Genomic DNA, 27,496 nt, shown 5'->3' on the forward strand with positions numbered 1-27,496 from the left:
TGTGTATCGTTTCATGATAAATTCTAAACCGAGCATATTTATCGGTCAAAAGTACGAGTTTAACGAACCCTATAACAATTGATTTATTAGCGAAAATAAAATCTTATCCATTATACATCTTTCCATCCCAATGTCTTTAACGTCCTTTTCTCGTTTCCTTTCGCACGGCTTTTAATCTTCCATCAGTTTGATTCTTGTATCGCGATGGACGATGAACCTGCACGATTTATCGAATCGCAATTAGAAAGTCGAGCGACTTCAGGTGCGCCTTTATCGCGAACGAGCCGGGACGGAAGATGATGCTTAAGAATGATTATCATGTTACGAGTATTCCTTTAGCCTCGTAGAAAACGATGAATAAGAAACGTAACGTGACGATAGAAGAGAGAAAGAGAGAAAGAGACGGAGAGATAGACAGATGTCGTGCAATAGCGCGAGTTATATAATTTCTACTTGATATATTAAGAAAAATTACAAAAGATCGTTAGATAAAACGTGTCTCTTTTAATAACGTTTCTCCAATAACGCTACGACGTTTTAATTCGATCGCTAATTGTAAGATCGTTGACCCGAATCAGAATTAATGATAATCCAACTTGACACAATCGTTTTAATTTTAGTTACAAAAACTATATTGCATCATTTGAAATGTTTACTATTGATACAAACGTTTCCAAGCGCATTTACTTTCTTTTTCTCTTTCTCTCCGTTTCTCTTTAAGTTAACATCATCGAAGTTTATGCAATATTTTTGACGAATTTTTTCTCTTCTATTGAAAAAGAAGAAAAGAAATATATCCAGAAAAAAATAAAATTAAAAAAGAAAAAATGAAAAAAAAATAAAAAAAGGAAAAAGGGCATCGTATTTTTTATTTTCTCTGTATTATGTTTGTCTTCGATTTCAACGAATTTAACCTTTGAATTTTAAAAGAATCGAAGCATAACGTTCCGACAAGAAGAAGAGGACCTGTCCGATAAGCCCGACACGAGTTAAAATAATTCGCGCAATCGGTAGGTCGACTGGCCGATCAATTTTGTTGATAATTTTTTATTTATTAATTTGGATTAATTTTGGTCTCCTCGTGTCGGCGGAAATAACAAACAAAATGGACAAAGAGCAAAAGCAAGCCGCACTCGACCCCTATCCACCAGAGAAGGCCATCGCGATCAATGATCCTCCGACTCGAATTTAATCGATGAATTTCTCGATCATCGACTTCGTCTCGGATCTTTACGCGTTTCAGTACACGTGCCATGTCCGTACGCACACATAGCAGTCTTCTCGTTCGTCCACTCTTCGTACTTTGCTTTTTTTTTCTCTTTTCTTTTTTTTTTCTTTTTCCTTTTTTTTCCCTCATTTCTTACGTTTCTCACACGTCATCGATAATGGTAATAACAACAAGAATCAAAGGATACATACATATATCTAATCATTCTCTTTTTATCTTTTTTTCTTTTCTTTTTTCTTTCTTCTTTTTAAATAACCTACTGATCTACGTTACTATTAATTTACATTGGATACATTGATCCGCGTTGGACTCGATAATGCAAGGTGCTAATGTTCGCTCGATTAATTCCAAGAAATAAAGAAATATTCCTTTTTTTCCCATCCTCCCTCTCCCGTAGTACTTCGTAACCAATTCAGAAAAAAATTCTCGAGTGAACGTTGAAATGATCGTAACAGTGGATAGATGACGAATGTCAAGAGTTATCGCGAAGACCAAACAAAGATGTACCTTTAAATTACTTTCTTTTATATTTTGCGTTAGTTCGTGTAACACGCACCCTAAAAAACCTCAACCATCTAGCTTCATAATCCATATTGACGATATTAAAAAAAAAAAAAAAAAGAAGACAACAATGAAGTAATTAGCGAGTAATTCTCTGGTCTAACAATTAGACATTGAATGATGTCAACACGTGTTACACGACGAAACTACACGAGTATGCTTTCTATTCCGATTACATTTTAGAAAAAGCGTCTTTTTTCCGTAAAAGTTATTAATCAAATATCGGTAGTAACCTTTTGAACTCTGTGGTCTTGTCGTTTCGTGACCTTATCGTTAAACGTTGGGATAAAATTTCCGACGATATTGCAAAGCGACCGATGGACGATTCGCCTAACGATTCGAAAGGTGCTCTCTTGCGGATCAATGGCTCGTGTGCTAATCGGTAGGCGGTACGTTTCGATCGAGGTAACTGCAATTGCGATGCACTCAACGTCCGAGGCTTTCCCCGGCGGAAAAACGGATTAGGTACGCTTTTCTTTCGAGGAGGACGTCGATCTCTCTCTCTCTCTCTCTCTCTCTCTCTCTCTCTCTCTCTTTCTCTTTCTCTTTTTCTCTTTCTTTTTCTCTTTCTCTTTCTCTCTGTCTCTCTCTCTATCTCTATCTATCTCTTTTGCTCTCTCTCGTACGAACGATGCGATATGATGCAAACGTAAATACGAATTTAGATATGATGATGCGCGTGATTGTTGCGCAAGGGGTCGTCGATCAGGTCGTCGATCAGGTCGTCGATCGTTTCGTTGACGAAACCGATTGCGATATCTCCAATTGGAGGAGGATGGAATTCAATGACTACAAAATAAATCGTCAAATCGTTGATATTTTCTGAAAATGATCAACGTTTACCGTCTTACCAACGAAAATCTCTCACGATATCAACGTTTAACCTCGACGTACTTACTTAGTTAACTTACCTTATCCGTTATTTCGATTTATCAGAAAACATTAATTACTCGATGAGTCTACCACTGATCTTCCACGTATATATGTATATATGTATATACACATTGAACGAAGTTGAAGTTATCTTTAACAAATATAAAAATGAGACGAGTTTGCTCGTTATCGACAACTTAAATCCGTCTGTTAATCGTCCCTCGAGTACTTTTCGGATGGACTAAGTACCGATAACTATATTGTTGACTTGTTACCGAGTTCAATGACCCCTCGTCGATATCTTTATATCGTAGATCCTTATCTAAATTAATAATTCTTCAAACAATTGTCGTTGGCAGTGGTAGCAGTAGTAATAAGAATAGTAATAGTAGTAGTAGTAGTAGTAGTAGTAATAGTAGTAGTAATAGCAGTAATAACAGTAGTAATAGTAGTAGTAGTAGAAGTACTAGTAACAGTAGTACAATAATATCATTGATGGAAGACTAGCTAACGAAACTAAATAAGCAAGCACTTGCTTTCGATCGGAAGTATCTATCACTGTGTAAAAATTCGGATAACGTATCATCGAGAAAAAGAAGAAGAAGAAGAGATAGAGAAAGAGAGAAAAAGATCTCAAAAAAACAAACAAAACAAAACAAAACAAAAAGACAGAGAGAGAGAGAGAGAGAGAGAGAGAGAGAGAGAAGAGTGACGTTTGAATCGATCTTGAGTGGAGGATGTGACAAAGAGAAGAGAAAAGTAGCGGAGGAGCACTTACGATGCACCGGACGAGGTCTTCCCTGTAAACGAAGCGTATTTTCCTCGTGACTCTCGAGGCTCGCGCGACGATATATTGCGAGCACGTGTACTACGTGCGCGTACGTAACCGTCGGGATAATGGCGGGTGAAGGACCGAACGATGTGTCCGTACGGATGGACTGGTAGCCTGGTTGCTGCTCGCTCGCTCGCCCGTTACCATCACTGACCACTACCAACGGGTCGATGAACCCCGAGGTCTCCTTTGTAGCCGAAATTTTCGACGAGTCTTCTTGTTGGACCCGGCAAGCAACCCATCGCAAAGAAGAGAAAGAGAGAGAAACAGAAAAAGAAAGAGAGAGAGAGAAAGAGAGAGAGAGAGAGAGAGAGAGAGAGAGAAAGAAAAAGAGAGAGAGACGATGAGAGAGGGTGTATGTTTTTCTCTTTCTCTCTCTCTCTCTCTCTCTCTCTCTCTCTCTCTCTCTCTCTCTCTCTCTCTCTCTCTCTCTCTTTCTTGTTCTTTCTCTATGTATGTATGTGTATGTATATGTATGAGAGAAAGAGAGAGAGAGAGAGAGAGAAACTCTTTCGATAGCTCTCCAACGAGACATCGACGATACGAAAGCCCCCTTCTCGACTTTAAACATCGATCGCTGAACCCACGAAAACATCTTTCAAAATAGACATAGTCTTTCATAATAGATTATACTTAGAAGGATTAAATGACTTGATATGTCTTTTAATAAACGTTATCGAAATGTATTGATATATCAATCCGTTTGAATAATTATTGTTGAAGTAATCGCGATTGGTAATTATAAATGCAATTTCCAAAATTTTCTCGTCGATACGACAAATTCAATGACCCAGTGAGGAAGACCGAATAATGCCGCATCGTCGAAATATTCTCAATTACGGTCTCGTAAGCCGATCGCTGACCGTGCCGTGCTTTGACGATCGATGCGTCACACAACCCCACTGTAGAAATACACGTGGATATAAACGGGTTAATACGTGCCGAAGGACAAACCTCGATGAGTATAAACCGTCAATGAAATTATTCAATTTTCGGATCGTATCTATAACGACGGAAGCGTTCTATTTGTAAGTAGAAAGTCCTTTGTTTGTCTCTCTATTCATAAACAAAAGCTATAAACATTACGAATAAAATTGTTAAATCGTTTAATCAAAATCTTCGAAACTCATTGACAGTACTCTTTTATGAATAATTATTTTTATTGTCATCGCAATCGTATTTAATCTGATTCCTTACTATCTGATTATTGTCCGAAATGTATCGTAGGAAATATAATCGATCGATCGATTTTTCAACGGCTCAACTATGTTGTAATTTTCATTTTTAACTCGTACGCAAATATGTACATACATACGTGTTACAGTTCGTAACGGCAAGTAATAGGTCAAATTATGCAACACGTACGAGGCTTAATCCGCATTATTATCGAGTAGTCGATCACAAAGCATCGGACGCTTTCAATGGAAAGGATCGTCGGAATGGCTGAGTCGATTCTTTTAAAGCAGCTTTGCTAAGCAACATACGAATCGCGTTATTTGCATTCCTACGGTCCGTCTTTATTAAAACAAGAACGCTCAATTGCGAAAATCGGTGGAGCCGATGTAAAATCTTTTTTTTTTTTCATTTCTTCCTTTATTAAGCTTTGTTTGCTTATCGTAAATTAACGATTGGTTAAGTGGAATAAAAGTAATTAATTATTAACGTGACTTTCGTCACTCGATTTCGTCGCGTTTTGTTCGAAGATATTCTAATCTCGTAGGAATGTGAAAAGAAAAGAAAAGAAAAAAAGAAAGAAAAAAGAAAAGGGAGAGATCGTTCGCGATCGTGCGAAGAAAGATCTATCGAACGATTTGGCCGTATCTTTGTACCTTTGTACGAGGCGTTCGATATAAACAGGTATTTATTCTAAAACGAAGAGAAGAAGAAAACGCTAAAGTGCAGCCTGACTAGAAGCCGTTCTCCGTAACTACACACCTGATTAACGATCATGTTTGATGCGTCGAAAGAACTTTTTTTCTTTTCTTTTTTTCCTTTCTTGTTCTTCCTTTCTTTCATTCATTTTCTTTTTCTTTTTATCAGCCGCGGGTGTTAACCCACATTTCGATAATGTCTATTACGAGGACTTATCTCGATGGGAAGTAAAAACTTTTTAATAACGCATAAACGAGAGGAACCATTTAATTTTGCATAGTATACATCTATACGTAAGTACATGTGTCTCTTATAGTGTATCAAACTAAGGTGCTCCTTTTAAAATCTGGAACGAGTCTCTTTTATCGCTGACACATCGACGTTCTAATTAAAATGATAACGTTGCCGGCGGTACGCGAACGTTTGCTCGAAGGAACGATCGAACGTGTAAATACATAGTAGTACTTAAAATGTAAGATAGGTATTCACGCGGTACTACACGGTAATTACATTTGGCTACGTTTGCAATTAGAACGCAGCTGTTCGCATGAGATAATGTTTCTAACGTTGAGTATCCAGCGGTTAAAATCCCGTCTTACGTGACACGGGAGAACCTGGAAGAAACATAATCCAAAACTACGCATTAAAATCACGCGATAAATCGCGACAATAACGCGTATTGAGTATACCTTACTAAGTATCGTTGATTTATCTAGGAAACGAATCGCGTGCACGAAGTTAACGTCGAAAATAGAGAACGTATTACCAACACATATAACTCTCTCTCTCTCTCTATATATATATATATATATATATATATATATATATATATATGTACGTACGTATGTATAAAGTACCTATTCCCTTAGGGAATATAATTATCGGACCAAGGAGAACGAATCGAAGATCCTTTGAACAATTGCCAAAAATTATAGTCTCGTTGAGACTAGTTCGGAACATTTCGATCTTTCATTGGACACCTTCCAGCTGACAATTAAGAATATTCGAAATGTTATTGAAGAGAGACTTCACGTGCTACGATCTATAATAAAATAATGATAATAATTAAGAAACGCTCTTGGGAAGATAGGAAGCGAAGGGTAGCGAATGATAACGCGATACGTATATATATATATATATATATATATATATATATATATATAAAACGGCGATCGTACTTCGAAATAAAATTTCCGAAAGAAAATTTGGCTGATGGGAAGGAGATGGTGCTGATATCGAACGATGAGAAGAAGCCTCGCGATACTGCGAAACGAGGCGAATAAGAGCGGCGCTTCGAGCGAACTCGACAAGCGAGGTGAATGACCGGCAAAGTGGCCTAAGTGCCGCACTCGGAGTACCGTCTTTTTCGTCCCTACTTGTGACGATCGATGTTTTCGTCGATGATGACCCTTGCGTCAGAAGTTTAAACTTCGTCTTCGTCTTCGTCTTCCTCTTCCTTCTTCTTCTTCTTGTTCTAACTCTTCGTTCTCGTCCTCGTCCTCGTCCTCGTCCTCGTCCTTCGTCCTCTTCTACTACGTCGAACTACGTCGAAACGACGTTAGTTGGCCTAGCCGATTGACCGAAAGCTCCGAATTCGTTTGACTTCATGAACGGTTACAACGACACGAGGAAGAGCAACAGCGAGTTGTCTTTAATTTGGGAGGTCATCGAACCCGTGGTTTAAAGGCCGCACTCCTCTTCGACCTCCTCTTCGACCTCCCCTTCGATCTTCTCCTCTTCGACTTCGACTTCAACTTTTTCTTTTTCTTATTCTTCTTTGCCCTGACTCGCATACGCTTCCGCGATTCGAACCTCGTGAGATCGATTCGACGAAGATTCAATGGTAATAGACTTTCGTCTCGGCCCATATGACCTATTGCTATCCACTCAACTTTGATGATATTCCAAGAGAGAAAAAGAGAGAAAGAGAGAACGAAGCGAAAACTTACTGTAACGTAAAATTTAAATCGAACTGACATCAAATTATTGATAGTATTTTAAATATACGAAATCTCTTTATACGCACGCGCGCGCGTGTGTGTGTGTGTGTGTGTGTATGTTTCTTGCCAGACGAGAATTAACGAGAATATTTCTGTTTCATTTTCTAATCATCTAATAAAGATTTCTATCTTTAGTGTGCCTCTATCGAGATACGTTACACCAGCAAAGAACATCACTTATTAGAATCTTATGTTATTCCGACTATGTAAATACCAAAGAGAGAGAGAGAGAGAGAGAGAGAGATGGTAATCAAATAAATTTCAAATCGTATTTACATACACAGCATCCATAAGCTTCCATAGAACGCTCTCGGCGAATTCGGCTACTCGACAGAGGTCATCGAACTCTAAACTCGCGGGTTGCGATCGATTGGTCGATATCGGCGATATTATTAAAAAGGACTGCCCTTCTCCGCCTTTTACGATGAACTTTACGTGCACGCGTTTTGCAATATCCCATCTCCTCTGTGAGGACATTCAACTTGTAGAGACGAACAAATATCATAGAAATTCTTATGGTTACTATTTATCTTTCCTGACCTTATCCTTTAAATTCGAGACAAATTTATTTCTCAATTAGATAAGAGATTAACACGGGGAATACACGTATCTAAAAAATACAAATTTATCGATTTTAACGCACGTGTATTTTTCCATACGCATCCCATTTCTTCAATTCTCTTTTAAATTATCTTCCATATACTTATACATACATACATACATACGTACGTACATATATAAATAAAGAATATAAAATAAAAGAAAAAATTGTAGAATAAAAATTATCAATCTGATCAGAAGCACTTCTTTTCTTCTTTTCCTCTCCATTTCCTTTTTCTTTGACTCTCTCACGAAGATTTCTCAATAAAACGAAGACGAGCTTTCGTTTTTACATATACGTATCGGAAGTACATCGAGTATAAATGTTTATAAAAAAAAATAATAATAATAACCACAACAAGAATAATAATAATTCGTTAAACACGCTTTAAGAGGATACAAAGAGTATCACAGCACGGGTCATATGCGTTGATTTTGCAAGCGCGAAATTCATCGGAGTCAAGAAGGCGGAGGCAAGAATCGGCGCGGAGATCGTCGCGGAAATCGGTGAGCACGGGTTCAAAGACCTCAAGAAACGTACCGGATGAACGGGGAAGTCTAAGGAGGACGCGAGGAGCCCGCGTCGCGCCGCGCCGGCTACGCGAGGAAGGCGTCAGCGTCCGCTCGTATATTTGCGCGCGAACGCGCCTTATTACGTCACGATTCGCGCGGCCGATCGCACCTCTATCTCCTCTCCTTATTTCCTCTCGTTTCTCTCTCTCATCTTCTTTCGAGTAAACGCAAACACTCTAATGATATTAAACTTTCGTTAAATGTATCTGCATAACACGTGGGTTGACTTACGATTAAGAAAAAGAAAAACAAGGACAAGAAAAATTGCGAAAATTTGTGAAATCGAAAATTAAAAACGAAAGAAGAAGAAGAAGAAGAAGGAGGAGGAGGAAAAAACAAAATGAAAGAAGGAAAGAAAAGTTAAAAAAAAAGATCGAGACTCTCGTTACGATCGATCGTACGTTACACGTATTTACGTTTGTACATACACACATACCACACACACGTAATTATTTAATACGATAATCGACGAACGATAAAAAATTATATAGATTTCAACATTACAAAAGGAATATTATCTTGTTTGATTGCGTTCCCGGCGTATAGAAGCAACGAACGGTAGATAATTATCCAAGGAAGCTACTAGTTAAAAAAGATTGGTTATTATAACTCTGTGTAACTCAATGCATACAGGCAAACGTAAACACCGTGAAAGGAAACACAAAAAGATCGAGTTTTTCAATCGCATTCAATTTGTCGGCAACGTGTTGGCAATAACCTGGGATAAGAACGTCGGTAATTAACAGACATACTGCCTAACAATCGCTTTTATATATATATATATATATATATATATATATATATGTATGTATGTATAACCACAAGAATATACTTAATTACCGAAGGATGGAAACGTATGTATGTACGTTTGAAAAGGTGCTAGCTAGGTGAGTGGACAGGTAAGGAGGAGAGGAGGTTGAGTGGAGGAGAAAACGATAGAGAGAGGAGGGAAAGACAAACGAAAGGTTCAGGTTTGTCGTTGTCGAGACAAACGCGATCCGAACATTCCAAAGGGGTGAGCAAGTTTCCTGCGAATTTCCCGTCGTTCTCTATCTTTATCTATTTCTCTATGCCTGTCTCTCTCTATCTATCTCTCTATCTCGTATTCTTTCTCCTTGTCAAACTCGAAGAAACAGGAATCGTTTTTCCGCGGAGCGTGCTCGTGCGTAAAGTCACGTGCGCGCACGCGAACAGCCGTTTTGCAAAGAGCAAGAGCGGCCAGAGCGCAAAGGGGGCGCGTACTCACGTACGAAATGTCGCTCGAGCTCGCGCCTTTCGCTCGGTAGAGATAGAAGTGCAACAACATCGGCCAAGGGGGCAATGCACCTGCGACAATAACAACAACAACGACGACGTGCTAGAGAGAGAGAGAGAAAGAGAGAGAAAGAGAGAGAGAGAGAGAGAGAGAGAGAGAGAAAGAGAGGAGATGAGGGGAGTGCCGATGAAGGAGAACGTTTAAAACGTTTAACGATCGGTAAGAAAACGATCGTTTATGCCATTCGCACCTACGTAAGCTACCCCATATAAAGTTCGATTTAGTTGTCAGGCTACCCATGCAATTCTACGTGACTCCCTCCTAATGGCATCCATTGCGCGTCTCCACGATCCGCTTTACGATCGTACATTGATCGTTCGTCGATCGCGTTGCACCGTTCAATAGCGTCGTATATTGGTACTCTCTCTCTCTCTCTCTCTCTCTCTCTCTCTCTCTCTCTCTCTCTCTCTCTCTTTCTTTTTCTTTCTATCTGTCTATCTATCTATTTATCTATCTATCTGTCTGTCTGTCTGTCTATCTATCTATCTATCTATCTATCTATCTTAACTTCTGTTTACAATGGGGTATGCAAAACGAATGAATAGGAAGGACCGAGCACGTGTAACCGAGGAAACAAAAAGAGGATCTACAGAGTGTATATGCACGAGCACGCTTGCCGCCATAGTAATGCACGTTGAATGGACGGACGAGCGAGCGGTCAATGCTCGAGTAACCCCAGTCAACAGTAAAAGTGACAAACGCTAATGTACCGTAAACGAGAAAAGAACGGACAATGAAGCATCCTTCTTAACCCTTCCAATTTTATATATATATATATATATTTTTTTTTTTTCGAGAAATCAACGGAGCCATACATCTCTCGATCGGTTGGATTATCGACGATCTCGAACGATCTTAAATCGTTCGAATTTCATCGAATTCGAATTACACGACGATCCCATTTTATTAACTAAGAAAATAAATATTACTAGCTTCCCGATGGAATATTTTTCTGTTATATAATACAATAATAACGACAGTACTTCGTACGAACGATGTATAACGAATCAAGTACGTATGAAATCCTGTGATAGGTGATCGGCGAGAAAATGAAATCACTGAATTAATGCATCACCGACGAGGTCGCTTTTAACGAAACTAGAACAAGAGAACGCGCGAGTACAATCCCGTTCGCGGAAATTTATTGTAAGAGGGAGAGAGGACGATGAGGTCGGCAAACCACGGCGAAGAATTACAAGCGCGCAGGGTGATTGGCAGGGATTGGCTCGCAACGAGATCGAAATGTCAACGCGAGTCTGTCTAACAGGAAACCTCGAGGAAACGTTCCCGTCTCCCCTCCCCCGCCTGATCAGGAGCGTATTAACTCGACGAGTAAACGAGCCGAACAAGAAATACGTATTTATATTTTCATTTTCATTCATTTTCTTGGAAGGTGCGTGCGCGTGCGCTCACTCGTTCGCGAGTTGAATGATTTTCTCGCGTTTGATATTAAAGTCGACGTGTAAAAGATCGATAGGAATTTAATCGTTAGATTTCATTAATGAATCGCGTTGTTAATCAAAATACGTGATACGCGTAATAACTTGAAATTATCGGACGGATGAAAATTATCATTTTTATTCGTTGTAAAAGAAAGATAGATAAACGTTATTTGTACGGGATCGATCCGTTCCTGTGACCAGTCGTTTGCACCGATAGATCGGTATGCGACGGTACTGCGCACTCGCTCTTATTACGATCCGAACCTTCGAAAGGACGTTGACCCGCAGGTACTCTACCGAGTCTATACGCACGCGTATGTGGTACGTGTTATTCTCTGACGGCGAGTACCTACTACGTCGGTCGATCTATTAAATCATTCGATCAGTCAGTAATTATAATATGTAGGTAGGTAAGTACTTAGTTCGGAAGATACCGAGACGATCTTACATGAATTTTACATAAGTTTCGTTTCACACGATCGGATGTATGTACGTACGTACGTACGTACGTCTATATGTATGTGGGTAAATCTATCAAGCAAGTACTCGCTATTTGGAAAATTAACGTTAGAATCGTCAACAGGAAATTATATATGCGGTGTCTTCGAAACATGAAACCTCGTCCTCGACGGGCAAACAAAAGCGAGTCAATATTGCGAGGCACGGTTCCATTCACGCGGTATGATGCGGTAGAACATGCGGCTTGCCGCGTGCCGACAAATGACTTTTGTCTCTGTTATTATTTACCGATCGGCGAACGGAACGTATGTATGATGTATATATGTATGTATAATATATATATATATATATATACGTATGCAAGTACTTATCGGTGATCCAAGGATTTTTCTATCCTCGAACGATACTTACGATCATTTACAGCGTTCCATCGGGACGGTTCCAATTCGTGATCCATGGAATTCGTGGAAAAAAAAATATCCTTGCGGCCTTCGATAAAGATTCTTTCTCTCTCTCTCTCTCTCTCTGTCTCTCTCTCTCTCTCTCTGTCCTTTTAAATTCGAACATATTTCTTACGTCATGAAGGGTTACGTTAGCAACGTTATTCGAAGAATTTAAAACGATATTGCAGTATCATATCCTCACGGATCTCGTGGAAATATCCGAGACGATCTTTTTATTATCAGCTTCCATTTTCAAGGTATTCCGATATTTTCGTCTATTTGATTCCATTTGCATTTCGAACAAAGTTTTAGTTTCGTATTGTTGCACCAGTACGACGATCATATAACTGCGAATGATACGAAAATATACGGCCGTCATAAAAAGGCGACGTAACGCGAGACGAATAGGAAGTATGGAAATACTGGATGGCTGAAAGGATCCCTTCGATTTGCGTTTAACTTTCCGGTTGTCTCCTTCGTATTGCTCGATTCGATGCGGAATTCGCAAGTTGAAAATTAACACTCGGGGTTTATGGGGGAAAGAGAAGCCTGCAAAAAGGTGAACAAGAGACGCGCTGCGGCTGACGCGACGTATCGTCGAATTACGATTTGTTTTTCTTTTTTTCTGTTTTTTTTTTCTTTTTTTTTTTTTTTTTATTATCTTTTTTCTTTCTTCTTTTTTTTTCACGAAACGGGGAAGAATCGTTTATATCTTTCTTTATAAAACCGAAGATCCATTAGCGGTCTACCGCATTATTGTCTAAATATACGAATTTTTCTTTCTAGTTTTTAGTTCATGGAATTTTAGTCAATTTGAATTCCGAATGATTCGACATGCGTAGTCGTTCGGTCCATTATAATACTCCCTCGTATCCATTAAAATTCTTTTCTGTTTAGCATTTTCTGGGCGGATGACGCAGATGAGTAAGATATTAGACGATTCGTAGAAAAAACGATCTACTGCATTCGTGCGTTAATTCGCGAGTGGGTGAAAGAAAAGGAACGAATAGAGAAATAGAGAGAGAAAGAGAGAAAGCATCGCGTCGTATTCAAAAATGCACGCCATAAGAAAAGACAACTTTACAAAATTTTAATATTTATCATTGTAGTTCTTGATCAGCTCGAATATAATTTTGATATACAAATCTCTCTCTCTCTCTTTTTTTTTTTATGTATATGTTTGTGTGCGTACAAATATCACACATGTTTATATATACTATATACAATATATATATTTACATATATAATATATATGCGTGTGTAATTTACAATCTTTGAATTATAAAGTTGATCGAATAAAAAAGAAAAAAAAGAATACGTTTCTCAAAGGATCTATGATCCGTACCAATCAAATCGTACATATTTATAATCGCTAAATGACGTACGTATTTATGATAGCTAAATGATCGTATAATAAACGAGATCCGCACTAATTGCATATTAATAAATTTCAGAGATACACGTCGAATATTTCGTAGAATCTTAATAAACTCGTACGAAAGACATAGTAAAAAAAGTCGTTTCGATCCTTTGGAAGAAAGTGATTTCGCACTGATGTCTGCTCTGTTTGCACACGAGTGTGGTCACGAGTTGTATATACGAGCGTATACAGACGAGTGACATCAAGATAGAAAGAGAAGGGAGACAAGAGGGGAAACACGCACGTCGAAGAAGGAAAAGACGAGGACGAAGAGAGGAGAGACTGTTAGACGTAGCGCGTTTACTACCGTTTACACTGAGAGCGACAGTGATTCTATATATGCTCCTATGTCGTTAGTGACGCAATTACAATCGAAGCCCGTTGTACTATTTCGAAATACTCTTAGGATTAGTATTTCATTGAGATCTCTCGGTGCTATTTGAAACAGACTCTGTATTTCTAGAAAAAAGAAAAATGTGCTTGTATTTAAATGTGCTCGTATTTATTTAAAAGAAGAAAGAAACATTTCTTTCAAAAAGAAATTTTTAATAAGTTTATTTCGTATAATATTTTTAACTCGTATGATAAATATCTCTTTTAAAAAGAAATTTTTTAAAAGAGAAATAGAAAAATGTGCTCGTATTTAAATGTGCTTGTATTTAAAGAGAAAAAAATTTCTATCAAAAAAAAAAAAAAAAAAGCTCTTTAATAATTTTATCTTATATAATATCGTAAATTTATATGATAAATATTTTCTTTTGAAAAGAAATTTTTTAAAAGAAAAATAGAAAAATTATAATAATAATAATAATAATAATAATAATAATAATAATAATAATAATAATAATAATGACGGTGATGATGATGATAATAATCTCAGAAAGGAAAGAAAAATTGGAACGAGTGAAACTTTATCGCGATACATCTCGATTTTCATCGGAATTAATCGGAACTTACAAGAGGTGTCAACGTCGTTAAACGTTTTATTGTCCACTGTGCGAATAAATATTTCAAAGCATGCATGTATTACAATGATTACAAGAGAGTGATACGGTGAATTAGCAAAAGTGAGCGGCACCCTTTTTTTGTCCATGCGTAGTAAGCATGCACCTTCCTTTTATTTCTCTCTCTCTCTCTCTCTCTCTTTCTTTTTATTTATTCTTTTTTCTTCTTCTTTTTTCCCCTTCCTTCTTTTTTATTTTTTCTTTTTTTTTTGTTTCGATTGTTGCGTAATTCACGCGTGCGTTATATACGCATGAATAGCCGATGAAAACAGGAATGCACGTTGTATAATCCCAGGGTCGTCGTAATGCGCCCTGTTTTCTTTTTTCTTTTTTTCTCTTTTTTTTTTTAATTCTTTCTACTACTACTCTTTGTATATCAAAGGAAGTGGTTACAATCGTTCGTATATATAGATATTTCTTTAACGATGATATTTTTTGATCATTTGCAAGCGTACGTATGTGTATGCGTGTGTGCTTCTTTTGAATTCGACTTCCATAATTCATATTTCATAAAAAAAAATGATACAAACTCTTAAAAACATATTTCGTTCTTCTTTTTCTTACTTTTCTCTCTCTCTTTTTCTCTCTGTCTCTTTTTTTTTCTCACGACCGTCAATTCAATTGCCTCGTTTGCTATTTCATCGAACGCAGTAACTCGTTAGTAGCTCGTAATACAGGAAACGAAGTTACATCTACATTCCGCCATCGTTCGAAGCTTCAAATTTCCCCTACGTTTTCATTCCACCCTATATATCATCAGTGAGACCCGTCGGCACAGAGTCAGACAATCGATGATTCGTTTTACTTTCCATTATGCGTTATGTTGCGTATCGATAAACAAACATTCAACCGATTTAACTTTATTATTACGTTTGAGACGCATTAACGATTAGCATACTGGATCGACCGCGGCCGCGTACCAGTTGCGGTTTTAAAAATACACACCAGACTGGCTATTCATTCTTCTAAGCGAGGAGATATCTATATAATTACACCTATACATACGTACATACATATGTACGGAGACGAGAAATAAATGCGTAAGTAAAGTAAAGAAACAACGAACGACATTCTAACTGTGAGAAAATCTTACGAGTACTGCGTTTCTAAATAATTAATACAACTACCCTTCTCGTCTCGCGACTCAAAGTCAACTTCGAACAATAACAAAGATATAAAAATATATACATAAGTATATCTCTTTCGATAAAAACGATAAAACTATATCTTCTGCGATCGTTGATAATCGATACGTTTCAAAGAAACATTGTGTCCTTTTAAATTGCCCGATAAAATAATCGGAATTAAAAACGATCTTCGAACGACCTTTTCATACGCTCTCCTTATCATTTATTTCCTCAAGATTCCTTATTCCACGGAAATTCATCTGAAACGACTCGAGTGCGGAACAAATTCTACGTTCTATCTCGCACACGATATCTCGGAGTAATAAAACTTTAAACGCTCCCACGTGCGAACGAGATCTTACATGTGTGTATATACATATATACGTTAACTACGCACACGTACAAACAAACAAACACAGACACACACACACACACATACCTTTTCTCTACTTGTTCATGTGTGTTCTCTCGGGTCAAGTATCTCGCAGGACCGATAGCTCCCTCTGAAGTGGTCACGAGGACCTACCCGTGCAGCCGGTCAACGCGGCACGTTTCCGCCACGTGTGGTGTGCGATTGGTAATGGTTATCTGTCCGGTGGAACGAGATGGCGAATAAAATATATTTTACGCGGCTTATAATCCTTGATCCGATCTAGCGCGCTCACGTTTTCGTGCGAGACGTTAACTCCCGTCTAGCGGAGGGCAATGAACGCGGAAAACGCGCCCAGCGTACTACGAGCCTTGCGGCTTTTATACGCGTACAACACATATACTAGAAACCTATATACGTATTCTATCTATGCACGTGTATAATCGTGTCTATCGTCTACCGTGAACGTAATTCCGCATCGTATATACACGTGCTTCTATGGAAGTATATATATGTATATATATATATATATGCATATATATATATATATATATGTACATACATCCACCACGGACATAGCCCCTTACTTTACCTCGATATAATTAAGGAGCGCCAATCCGGAAACTCCTTTCTCTTTTCCTAAAAATTATCTCTCCTGACACGATCGGTGGGAGGGTAGGTGGGAGGGGGAGGGGAAGGGAGCAAACGAAAGTAAATCGAATGACAGATACGATAGTTTTCGAAGGAAACATTCGCGCGAAACAACGAGATAAATTAGAATCGTACGCAAGTTTACCGTAAAAGACTTTTTGTTATTATGTCATTGTAAGACGTAATCGTCAAGGTAAAAGGAGAGTTGAAAAAGTTTGAAAATTCGTCGTCGTATTCCGATGTTAGGTAAGCGCTTAAGTGACGATATAGATGATCGTGTAAGCAAATAAGTATGTACAGTTCGTTTTTCAATATCGATCAATTCTTGCCGATAAAACAAACGAACGAACGAACGATCGAACGAACGAACAAACAAATTAAAAAAGGAATGATTTAGATAAGTGATCAAGAAGATTACAATTTTTTTTTCTTTTTTTCTTTCTTTTTTTTTTTATAAATCAAGGAGTCTATTGTTCGTGCATTCGTGATGGGCACGCACGAAGCGGAGAGTCGAAAGTCCTCAAAGAATCGAGAGTCAAAAGTATATACATATGTATATATATATATGTGTGTATGTATATATATATATATATCTATTGGTCCTCGCTGGTAAACAAGGGTTAAGGTCGCGTCGACGCGTCCAAGCTCTCGAAGGCGATTTCGCTCTCAAGGACAACTCGAGCGGCGAATAAGACGCAATATCTTAGGACACGTGGTGACCGATGCGCACGTCTCCAACCAGTCTGAGAACCGATACGGAATCCCAAAGAGAGAAGCGCCGTTGGCTTGCGCGTGAGTCCACACGTAAGTAAGTACCTACAGCCCCGCAACTTCTAAGAAATTTATCCTCTCACTGGAATGGATGATGCAACCTTCTTGCCTTGTTTGTATCGTGCAAGCTTCCACGCGTAGGATATTCTTTACTTCGATAGACGGGCATCGCTTAATCACGCTCAAATATGATTCAAGAATGAGAGAGAGAGAGAGAGAGAGAGAGAGAGAGAGAGAGAGAAAAAAAGGCAAGTAAGATTTCTATAGGCGTTAAGGATTCTATCTATCGGCTTCTTCCTCTTTCAGGATCAACCTGAATCTTGTTGCTGCGAGTTGCAACCAAGAAAAAAAAAAGAAAGAAAATAAAAAGGAAAGAAGAAGAAAAAAAAACAAAAAAGGTCGAGTTTCGGATTCGACAAGTGGATTCGACTCGGAGAGCGGCATTCGAATCAATTTTACGCCTACCGACGAAATGTTAATTTAATTATCTAGGCACACGAAGATATCTCCAAGTATAAGCATGGAAATTTATTTAAAAGTCATCCTCCGATTGTATTATCCTATATTGGTAACTATATATACGTCATTATGATCGTCGCGCGAACTTTTTTTTTTTCCTTCTTCTTCTTTTTCTTTTTTTTTTCTCTCTCTCTCCCTTACCTCTTTCAATGTGCATCCCTGACGTAACGATATAGAATCACCTTTTAAAATAATTCGACGTCTGTGAAACTTGGCAAAAGGTGATCCTGATTCACGCTAACCCCATACCCTTTATCCTTGGGATGACGCGCTAATGCGTCATCGGTAGACACAGCCACCTTCCTATCCCTTGAATCCCTACACGGGATTCACGTGGCGCATTGCCATAGGCTGATTCGTAGTCGGGTCGCATTTTTGCAGTGGTGAGAGGGAGACGGTATTATCGATCGAAGGGGGATGAACAGTCTCGGCAAGATACGGAGTAACGTTTGCTCGTGTAATTTGAAAATGTTTCCGTAAGAAAAAAAATATTCCATCACGTGGAATATTGAAAAAATTATTCCAACGAGATGCGTCAGAGGAATGGGGTTAGGGGTTAAGGGTAGACGGATATCGCTGGAGTATACACGATACGCAAATTTTCGAATTAAAAAAAGAAAAAAAAAAGCAAAAGAGAAAATTTGCAATATAAACTTTGCAATACGATAATTTTTTTTCTTTCTCTCTCTCTCTCTCTCTCTCTCTCTCTCTCTCTCTCTCTTTCTCTCTTTTTTCCTTCCCTTTCTTTCTTCCTTCTATCTATCTGTTCGAGATCTATATGAACTAGTATCTCGTTCGAGTGCTCTCATCATCGTCATGATTTACGTTTCCTTTTCTCATACGCCTCTGTACTTTTCCATTCCAGATCGTTCGAGTCGATACCCACCTCTATTCTATCTACCTACCTACCTACCTACCTACCTACCTGTGTACAAATGCACCTTGGACTTTTAACCTTGGATGTGATCGGAAAAAATGTCCGATGGAAGTCGGCGATGCTTTCGTGAGAGACGGTTCTCGAAAATACGATGAACAAATGCGATCATTGTCCGATTGACTATCACGAAGTTCTTTTCTTTCATCAACGTCACGCGAACCAAATGAAAAAATCGATCTTACGAGTAACGTATTGGATTATTACGTCGAAACACGCTCATTCTTTTTTCCCGTGTCTCATTAATTCGCCGATTATATTCGGTCTTTATCGAAATCGCGTCATTATATTTTATCGTTTCTCCACGTGCCGTTTCTCTCAATGAAAAAAAAAAAAAAAAAAAAAAAATTACGACGTTTCGTGGAAAAAAAAACAGAAGAAAGAGAGAAAAAGGAGAAAAATAAAATGAAGAAAAAGAAAGAAAGAGAGAAAGAAAAAAGCTCAATTTAGATTATTACTTTACGTTAGTAAGTAATTTACTTAGAGGGATATAATAATAACGGCGCGTGTATCCTCGAGATTTACTATTTTACGTAGCAAACGAATATTCGATGAACGCGTGCAAATCCTCCGGATGGAATTATGCTACGAGATGACGAGAATCGATTAAGAAATCGATCCCCCACGGTATAAAACGACTTCCGACGATTTCTCCGGAGGATTCTATATCTCGATGTATTCCAAACTCCGATATTCGGTTGTTATTGTTATACCAATATTTTAAGTGTTAAGTATATAATGTTATAAAAATATTATCATCATATGGGAGATAATTTTCTTTGCATCACTTCATACGATTTTATATTCAAAATATTTTTTAATGTAGATTGTTATATCAATTACGACGAAGAGATATAGCGAAATAAATAATAATACGCGTATGCGAATAAATTCTTGCATGTTATTCATTAACATTAATGATAGATATAAGTGTTATATGATTTGATTTTAAGTGATAAGTATAACGTGATGAAATATTTTATCTTAAAAATATTTGTTGATATAAATTGGTATATCAATTACTCCGAAGAGTTACAACGAAATAAGAAGGAATACTAGAATGCGTCTTATTCGTGTTAGTTATTTTAAGTGTTAAATATATAACGTTATAAAATATATTATTATCGTTACAGACGATTATTTTCTTTGCTTTACTTCGTAAGATTTTATATTAAAAATATTTTTTGATAAAGACTGGTATATTAATTACGACGAAGTTATATAGCGAAATAAGAAAGAATACGCGTATGCGAGTAAATTTATGCGTTTTATTCATTAAGAAAAAGATAGAGTGTTAGTTATTTTAAGTGTTAAATATATAACGTCATAAAAATATTATTATCGTCACACGCGATTATTTTCTTTGCTTTAATTCGTACGATTTTATATTAAAAATATTTTTTGATAGTGACTGGTATATCAATTAAGACGAAGATATATAGCGAAATAAGAAAGAATACGCGTATGCGAGTAAATTTATGCGTTTTATTCATTAAGAAAAAGATAGAGTGTTAGTTATTTTAAGTGTTAAATATATAACGTCATAAAAATATTATTATCGTCATAAGCGATAATTTTCTTCGCTTAAGCGAACACTGTTTTATATTTAAAATACTTTTTAATATAGATAGATATATCAATTATGACGAAGAGATATAGCGAAATAAGAAAGAATACGCGTATGCGACTAAATTCATGCGTTTTATTCATTAAGAAAAAGAGAGAAAGAGAGAGAGAGAGAGAGAGAGAGAGAGAGAGAGAGAGAGAAAGAGAAAGTGAGAGACCTCGCGCCCTCTGCTTTATCTTTCCCTCTCGTTCGTAATCAATAAAACAATTTTCAACGATTTCTCCAGAGTATGTTGTATCTCGATACGTTCGATCTTCGATCGATGTTGTTATTATCCCAATAATTTAAGTAATACGTTGAACGTCATCAAAACATTATTATCATAAGCGATATTATTTTCTTTACTTTATTTCATACGATTTTATATCCAAAATATTTTTTTGATATAGATTGTTATATCAATTACGACGAAAAGATACAGCGGAATAATTAAGTATACGCGTATGCGACTAAATTCTTCCGTTTTATTCATTAAGGAAAATAGACAAAAAGAGAGAGAGAGAGAGAGAGAGAGAGAGAAAGTGAGAGACCTCGCGCCCTCTGTTTTATCTTTCCCTCTCGTTCGTAATCAATAAAACGACTTTCGACGATTTCTTCGGAATAGAGACTATATATCCTCGATATATTCGATACTTCTCAATTTTGTTATCTCGATATTTTAAGTGCCTTAGGATAATGATAATATTATCGTATATGATAATGTTAACGATATTTTCTTTGATTTTAATTCGCACGTTTTTGTTGAAAATTTTGTTTTTAATAGAACATTTGTAGTAACATGATATGATAAAGAAGTACAAGAGAAGAATGCGAATAATTGTGTATACGAATAAATTCGTAAGTTTTGTTCATTAAGAAAGACAGAGAGAGAGAGAGAGAGAGAGAGAGAGAGAGAGAGAGAGAGAGAGAACCTCACGCGCATTTTTAACCTCACGCTTTTATCTTCCCCTCGCGTTCGTAATCTCCTTTAAAAAGTACGACTCAGCATTACGATGTTTTTACGCGATGAGATTACGTGCTGTGTCGGCTCTATTATGTACACAACGCACGACGAACGATTCACTATAGTATACTTAACTGACGAATAATTCTTCAACTAATCAAGATCAGGATTGGGATCGGTCTATTGTAACAGATCCTTTTCGTACATGTGATTAGTAAGAAAAAAATTCTATTCAGACTCTTGATTCTTTTAATTATCGTATATAATAGCGTATATTTTATCATGAAAATCGTTGAACATTATTCGCTATTATTCGTCAATTTTAAATATATGAAATTGAATTTAGTCGAGTGAAAACTTATTGAAAGTATAAAAAGAGAGAGAAAGAAAATTGTTATATAAGAAAAAGAAAAAGAAGTGTTTTACAATAATATCTATATAATTTTTATTGATATAAGATAAAACTTGAATTCGATTCAACGAAGAAACGTCGTATATAACCAATGAATAAACGAAAAACTTTATTATCGAGTTAATATCGCGATCCAGATAATCGCCAATTGAACGGAACAGATTTCGCATAGGGAAATTTTCCCCTACCATTACGAAAAATCACTTTTGCTCGACATTGAAAAGACCTCTTCTCTATCTTCTTTAAATTTATCACGTGGAAAGTGGAATTTGTATATTACAGTAAGCGTATTGATAAGTGAGTCACACCGTACGTGTTTAGTAATAAAAATAGAACGATTCGTATCGGGTAAAGAAGAAGAGAGTGTAATCTCGCGTTTCGCTGAATCGTTGAAAAGACGGTGAAAGTCCGTGTGCTAGTAAGTAGAAGACAAGAAAAAGAAAAAGAAAAAGAAGAAGAAGAAGAAGAAGAAGGAAAAAGAGGAGAAAGAGAATGAGGAGAAGGAAGTGAGGAAGGGGAGGGTTTGTGTGAATTGTCGAGCTTGATAAAAAAAAAAGGAAAAAAAAAAGAAAAAAAAGAAAAAGGAAAAAGAAAAAAGGAAATGATAAAAAAAAAGAAAGAAACAAGAAAAGCAAAAAAAAAAGGGACAAAGAAAGAGAGACTCCTTTGGTGCGCTCGATATGAATGGCCGAGGCCTCGAAGAGGAGAGCCACTCGACGAATTCTTCTCGATAACCGTTTCCTCTCTGTTCTTCCCACGTTTCTTGTCGTCGTAGTTTTCTCTCTCTCTCTCTCTCTCTCTATATATATATATATATATATATATATATATATATATATATATCGGATCTCCTTCGTTTTTCCATTCTCACCCGAGTGGCATTCTCCACATCTCCCACCCCTTTCCGTCGCTATCCGCAATCCACCTTTCCTTTCTTCTTGTTTTGAAATATGCGCGAATTTGCCGTCGTCGTACGTTCGAAGAGACGTAGAATCGCGTGACGCACACGTTGGAATCTTACAAGGAGACCTCGAGCGCGGCCAGCGACACCGACGATTAGCAAGAAGCTCGTCATCCTGGAACGTCGACGAAGAGAAGAAGAAGAAGAAGAAGAAGAAGAAGAAGAAGAAGAAGAAGAAGAAGGAAAAGAAGAAAAAGAAAAAGAAAAAGAAAAAGAAAAAGAAAAAGAAGAAGAAGAAAAAGAAGAAGCAAATGCGAAGACAAGAGCGTGCGCGTGCGCTCGCGCTCGTGGACGCACGCGCACGCGTCCTATCTCACTCCCGTGCTTGTACACGGAAAGAGGAAGATCGTTAACCCTTTCGCCTTTCGCTGAGTATTCTCTTAACGGAGGACACCTGCGTCGCTTCCGATAAGACGACGTGCGTCGCACTACTACGTTCTCTACTCTCTATCCTTTTCTATATCTTTTTTTCTTATCCTTCATGACCATTTCCACCACCTCCACCTCTTACACCTTCTCCATCTACTTCTTCTTTTTCTTCTTCTTATTCTTCTTCTTATTCTTGTTGTTGTTGTTGTTGTTATTGTCGTTGTTGTTGTTCTTCTTCTTTTTTTCTTCGTCATTACGTATCGTATCACGTTTGTTTCATTTTCATCAAAGCGGAAGCGATCTTTCTGCTCTTCTTCATTTTTCTTATCTTCTTTTCCTTCTTCTTCTTTTTCTTCTTCTTCTTCTTCTTCTTCTGTTTATCGTTCTATTGCAATACCAAGAGAAAAATCAAAGAAAGAAAGAAGGAAACACATTAACCGTCGCTGGGCAACGAACTTTCAGATATATCCTGGCGTATACACGTACTATAGAATGTGTTCGCAGTTTGACAGGCGTTTGAACTTGCTTTCTAGAAGTTGTTTACGCCTCAACCAAGGTTACGTATATGATGTAACAAACCGACAGAGTTTTTCTTCTTCGATGCTTTTTATACGATACTTATTCTTAAGTATCTAAAGTAAGTAAGTAAATCATCTCGAAATCATATATTCGGATATATTAGTTTTCTGCGATGTCATAGGATAAAAAGTCAATCGATTCTATACTAATTCACGATCGATTAAATCGAAATTGGTTAACGACATCCAATGATCCCTGTAATGTAATGTTAAACTCTAAGAAAATGACCTTGAGACTTGTATACTGTAACGAAAGTTAATGGGGTTTGTGGTGGTCCTTTCGCAAGCAAAGGAGATTCGTCGCTAGACGTAGCTCGTGCCCAGTCGTCCGATATAATTGTATGTATTTGGGTTTTTGGGCAGTCTCCGTTTGGTAACCTTGGGCCCGTTTCCATACACCACCCGCGATCAACGTCCTCTCATGTGGCGTATCGCCGGGGTCCATCTGATGACGCGTGTTCTAAATTTGTTCAACGAGTCTTACGCAATCGTTAACTCATTTTTGGGTTGCGTCCTGCGAAAATTTCTCACATCTACTCTTGGAATTTCAAGAAGCTTAATTATTCGTATAACAAGTCGAAAATAATCGGACGTATCAACGAAAATTTTAACGTAAAAATCAAAGAAAATAAAACCCTACGAAATTCTGAATTATATATATATATATATATTTATATTTATATTATAGTTATATTATATATTAATTATATTATTGTATATATATATATATATTAAATATATATGTATATATGTATGTATGTATGTATGTATGTGTATATATATAAATGTAAATGAAGAAAATCCGTAGAAAGTGAATTCGCTAATATACGTGATGATTAAATCGTACGAGAAAAAAATATCGTCAGCTGTGTGTTTCTTGTTAATCTTCGCACATATCGAATTAATAATTGTCGAGGACAATCAGAGGATTACCGAGAAATCGGTTCCATCCTTCGTCGCTAAGAACAAATTCCGTACAGTCCCTCAAAGAGTATTTCTGGAAAGGCGTGTTCGTCATAATGAACGTAACCACCCCTCGGACATCATTGTGATATAAACGCTATAATCGCAGGAAATGGTTCGAAGACGATTCAACGTGCGTTGCATAATTAGCTCTTCAGCTTTTCTTTCCAAGTATCCATTCTATGCGTGCTTGATTATGTATCGTATAGATTCCGAACAGGAAATTCACCTTTACGGATAAAAATTAATAAAGTATCGACCGTAAAAGGAAGCTAGGAACATTATTCATTGCGACCGCACGCGCGTTCGCTGAAAGTAGAAATCATTACGATATCTAAACGGCTCTTGGACGTCAAGTTTTTTTCACAATTCTGAGAGTTGTTTTCTCGTTTTAACGTCCAACTAGAAAAACATACGTAGTCGTATTAAGTATGTACGTATATAATAGTATCTATTTCTGTATGCATGTAATACATATATGTATCTATGTATACGACGATGTTGTTTGTTTAAAAACTTTCGACCGTCCTTACGAAGTTTCACAAGTTTTGATCGGCGTCCGTTCAGATTCGAGTAAATCCGTCGTTTTACAAAGAGGAAAAAACGGACGACGAAGAAAGAGAGAGGAAAAGTCGTCCCCGTCGTGGAATCTGTGTTTCGGTGTTTCGGAGCCAAGGTCTCGTTGCGGATACCTCCGAATATCGCAGCACAAGCGATGCCACGTTAATGCAGGTCAGGTTCTGCGGGTTCGTCGCAATCTCTCGAGGTCGCCCTGCGCGCTCTGATATTTTCGCGTAAACAAAAAACGCGAGATGATGCCAGCGAGTCGAACTTGAGAGAAATCGATACGTTTCACTCCGTAAAACACCATCCTCCCAATTCATTCGCCGACCGATCGGCACCATTCGCCGATATTACAATCGAAATTTAGCTTTGTTTATACCTCCAAATTTTGTCAAAATGTCCGATTGAAATATATATTTGTTCGGGATAAAGGAAAATAAAAAAAGACGGAAAGAAGATCAACCGAATGACTCGAATTCTAAGCGATAATGGTATGTAAGAAAAGAAACTCGACGATCTTAACCTTATACTTTTTCGAGATATCGAGCTTTATAATCCTGATAAATTCGTTCGCTTCGATCAGTCCTGTCAATCATGTTCTGGATGTCCAATGAGACCATGTCCTCCTGAAAGATCCTGTCCACCAAAATACATCTGTCCACCGAGTTCTCCTCACAAAATCTGCATAATTCCACCCATACCACAAAAACCTAGTTGGAAACCTTGTTGTATACGCGTCTACGGTTTCCCGTGCAACAGACATCGTCGTCCAGAAAAATTCATACGATTCACCAATTTAGATTGTTTTTCTCAGTGGTAAATATCTATAACCCAAAATATAAATTGAGAGAGAACGAGGAAAAGAAAGAGAACAAGAAAAAGAGAGAGAATCGAACGGACGATAACGAATCCGAAAGTTTAAAACGATTAATCGTGAAATTTTTCCACGATCTATAAACTTGTAAGAAAATTTTCAAAAGCTCGAAAGTAAAGATCCTTCGAAACGGTAAGTAAATACTCAATAAATCCTTCAGATCCAATTTAATTTCGTAATCGATGGTTAATAACTCTAAAGATTTTCAATTCTCTTGATTTCTAGATTCCTCTCGAAGATTTCTATCGAATAAGTATATCCATTTGAAAAATATCATTCGAACTAATCCATCGAAAGAAATGAAGATAAACGTGGAAAGCATTCTGATGGCCATGGAAATGATTTTACGTATGTTCATAATATTTACCGGACGTGGACTCTTGCTCTTTTTAAAGTTCAATTAATATGTCAACAGATTTAATCATCAGAATATCACAACATAAAATATAAAGAACAAATATAACAACATAAAATATTTATTTGTTATACGTATGTATCAAAGAAATCGAAAAAGTCCTTCCTCGATAGTTAAGATATAAAGATAATAAGAACGATTCTCCGACGATTAACATCAAACGTTAAAAATATATAAGATAGAATGCTTAATGTCTCGAGTCTCGTCGTTTTGAGATTCGTCGGTCTAATCTCTTATTACATCTTTCGTGAGTAGTTTTCGATTACGACTAGACGACTAGACGTGTCATTTAACAAGACGTAAAGGAGAATCGTCGAGGAGAGTAGGTCGAAAAATGTCTCCAACAATGGAGTCGTTTGCTACGAAAAGAGCTTGCTTGCGTAGATGCGTGAACGTGCGTAAGCATTCTCTTTGACGAACAAGAGAGAATAAAAGAAAGAGAGAGAGAGAGAGACAAAGAAAGAGACAAAGATAGAGAGAATGAGAAAGATAAAGAGATAAAGAGATAAAAAAACGGAAACGACTGATAGTTGATGGTAGCTCTACAAATGGTGGACCCTACGGATCGTATTTAATCGAAAGACGATACCTCCTTTCCTCTTTTCTCGTTTCTCGAGTAAACGAATGAGAGAAGGAATGAACGAACTCACGCACGCATGCACGCGTGCACGCAATGCATAAGAATTTTCTACATGCAGCAGGAACGAGAAGACGTGTCCTTGTTCGAGGGCTCTTTCCTCTTCTTTCTCTCTATCCACTTCTTCACGGTCCGATTTCAAGCCAGCGCTTGGGAGAG

General features: G+C 37.4%; 2 long non-coding RNA genes across 2 annotated transcripts; both read left to right on the forward strand.

Moving 5' to 3' along the window:
* The first annotated feature begins 17,401 nt into the window (after positions 1-17,401).
* On the forward strand, positions 17,402-17,772 carry LOC122636420. The gene is made up of 2 exons (XR_006328943.1): positions 17,402-17,578; positions 17,670-17,772. It is a non-coding gene; the product is annotated as an uncharacterized LOC122636420 (long non-coding RNA).
* A 6,874-nt stretch (positions 17,773-24,646) lies between these two features.
* Positions 24,647-26,760, forward strand: LOC122636419. Its single transcript, XR_006328942.1, has 3 exons — positions 24,647-25,902; positions 25,995-26,417; positions 26,511-26,760. It is a non-coding gene; the product is annotated as an uncharacterized LOC122636419 (long non-coding RNA).
* The last annotated feature ends 736 nt before the right edge of the window (positions 26,761-27,496 follow it).

This window comes from Vespula pensylvanica, chromosome 22, assembly GCF_014466175.1.
Source record: "Vespula pensylvanica isolate Volc-1 chromosome 22, ASM1446617v1, whole genome shotgun sequence".
Lineage (NCBI taxonomy): Eukaryota > Metazoa > Arthropoda > Insecta > Hymenoptera > Vespidae > Vespula > Vespula pensylvanica.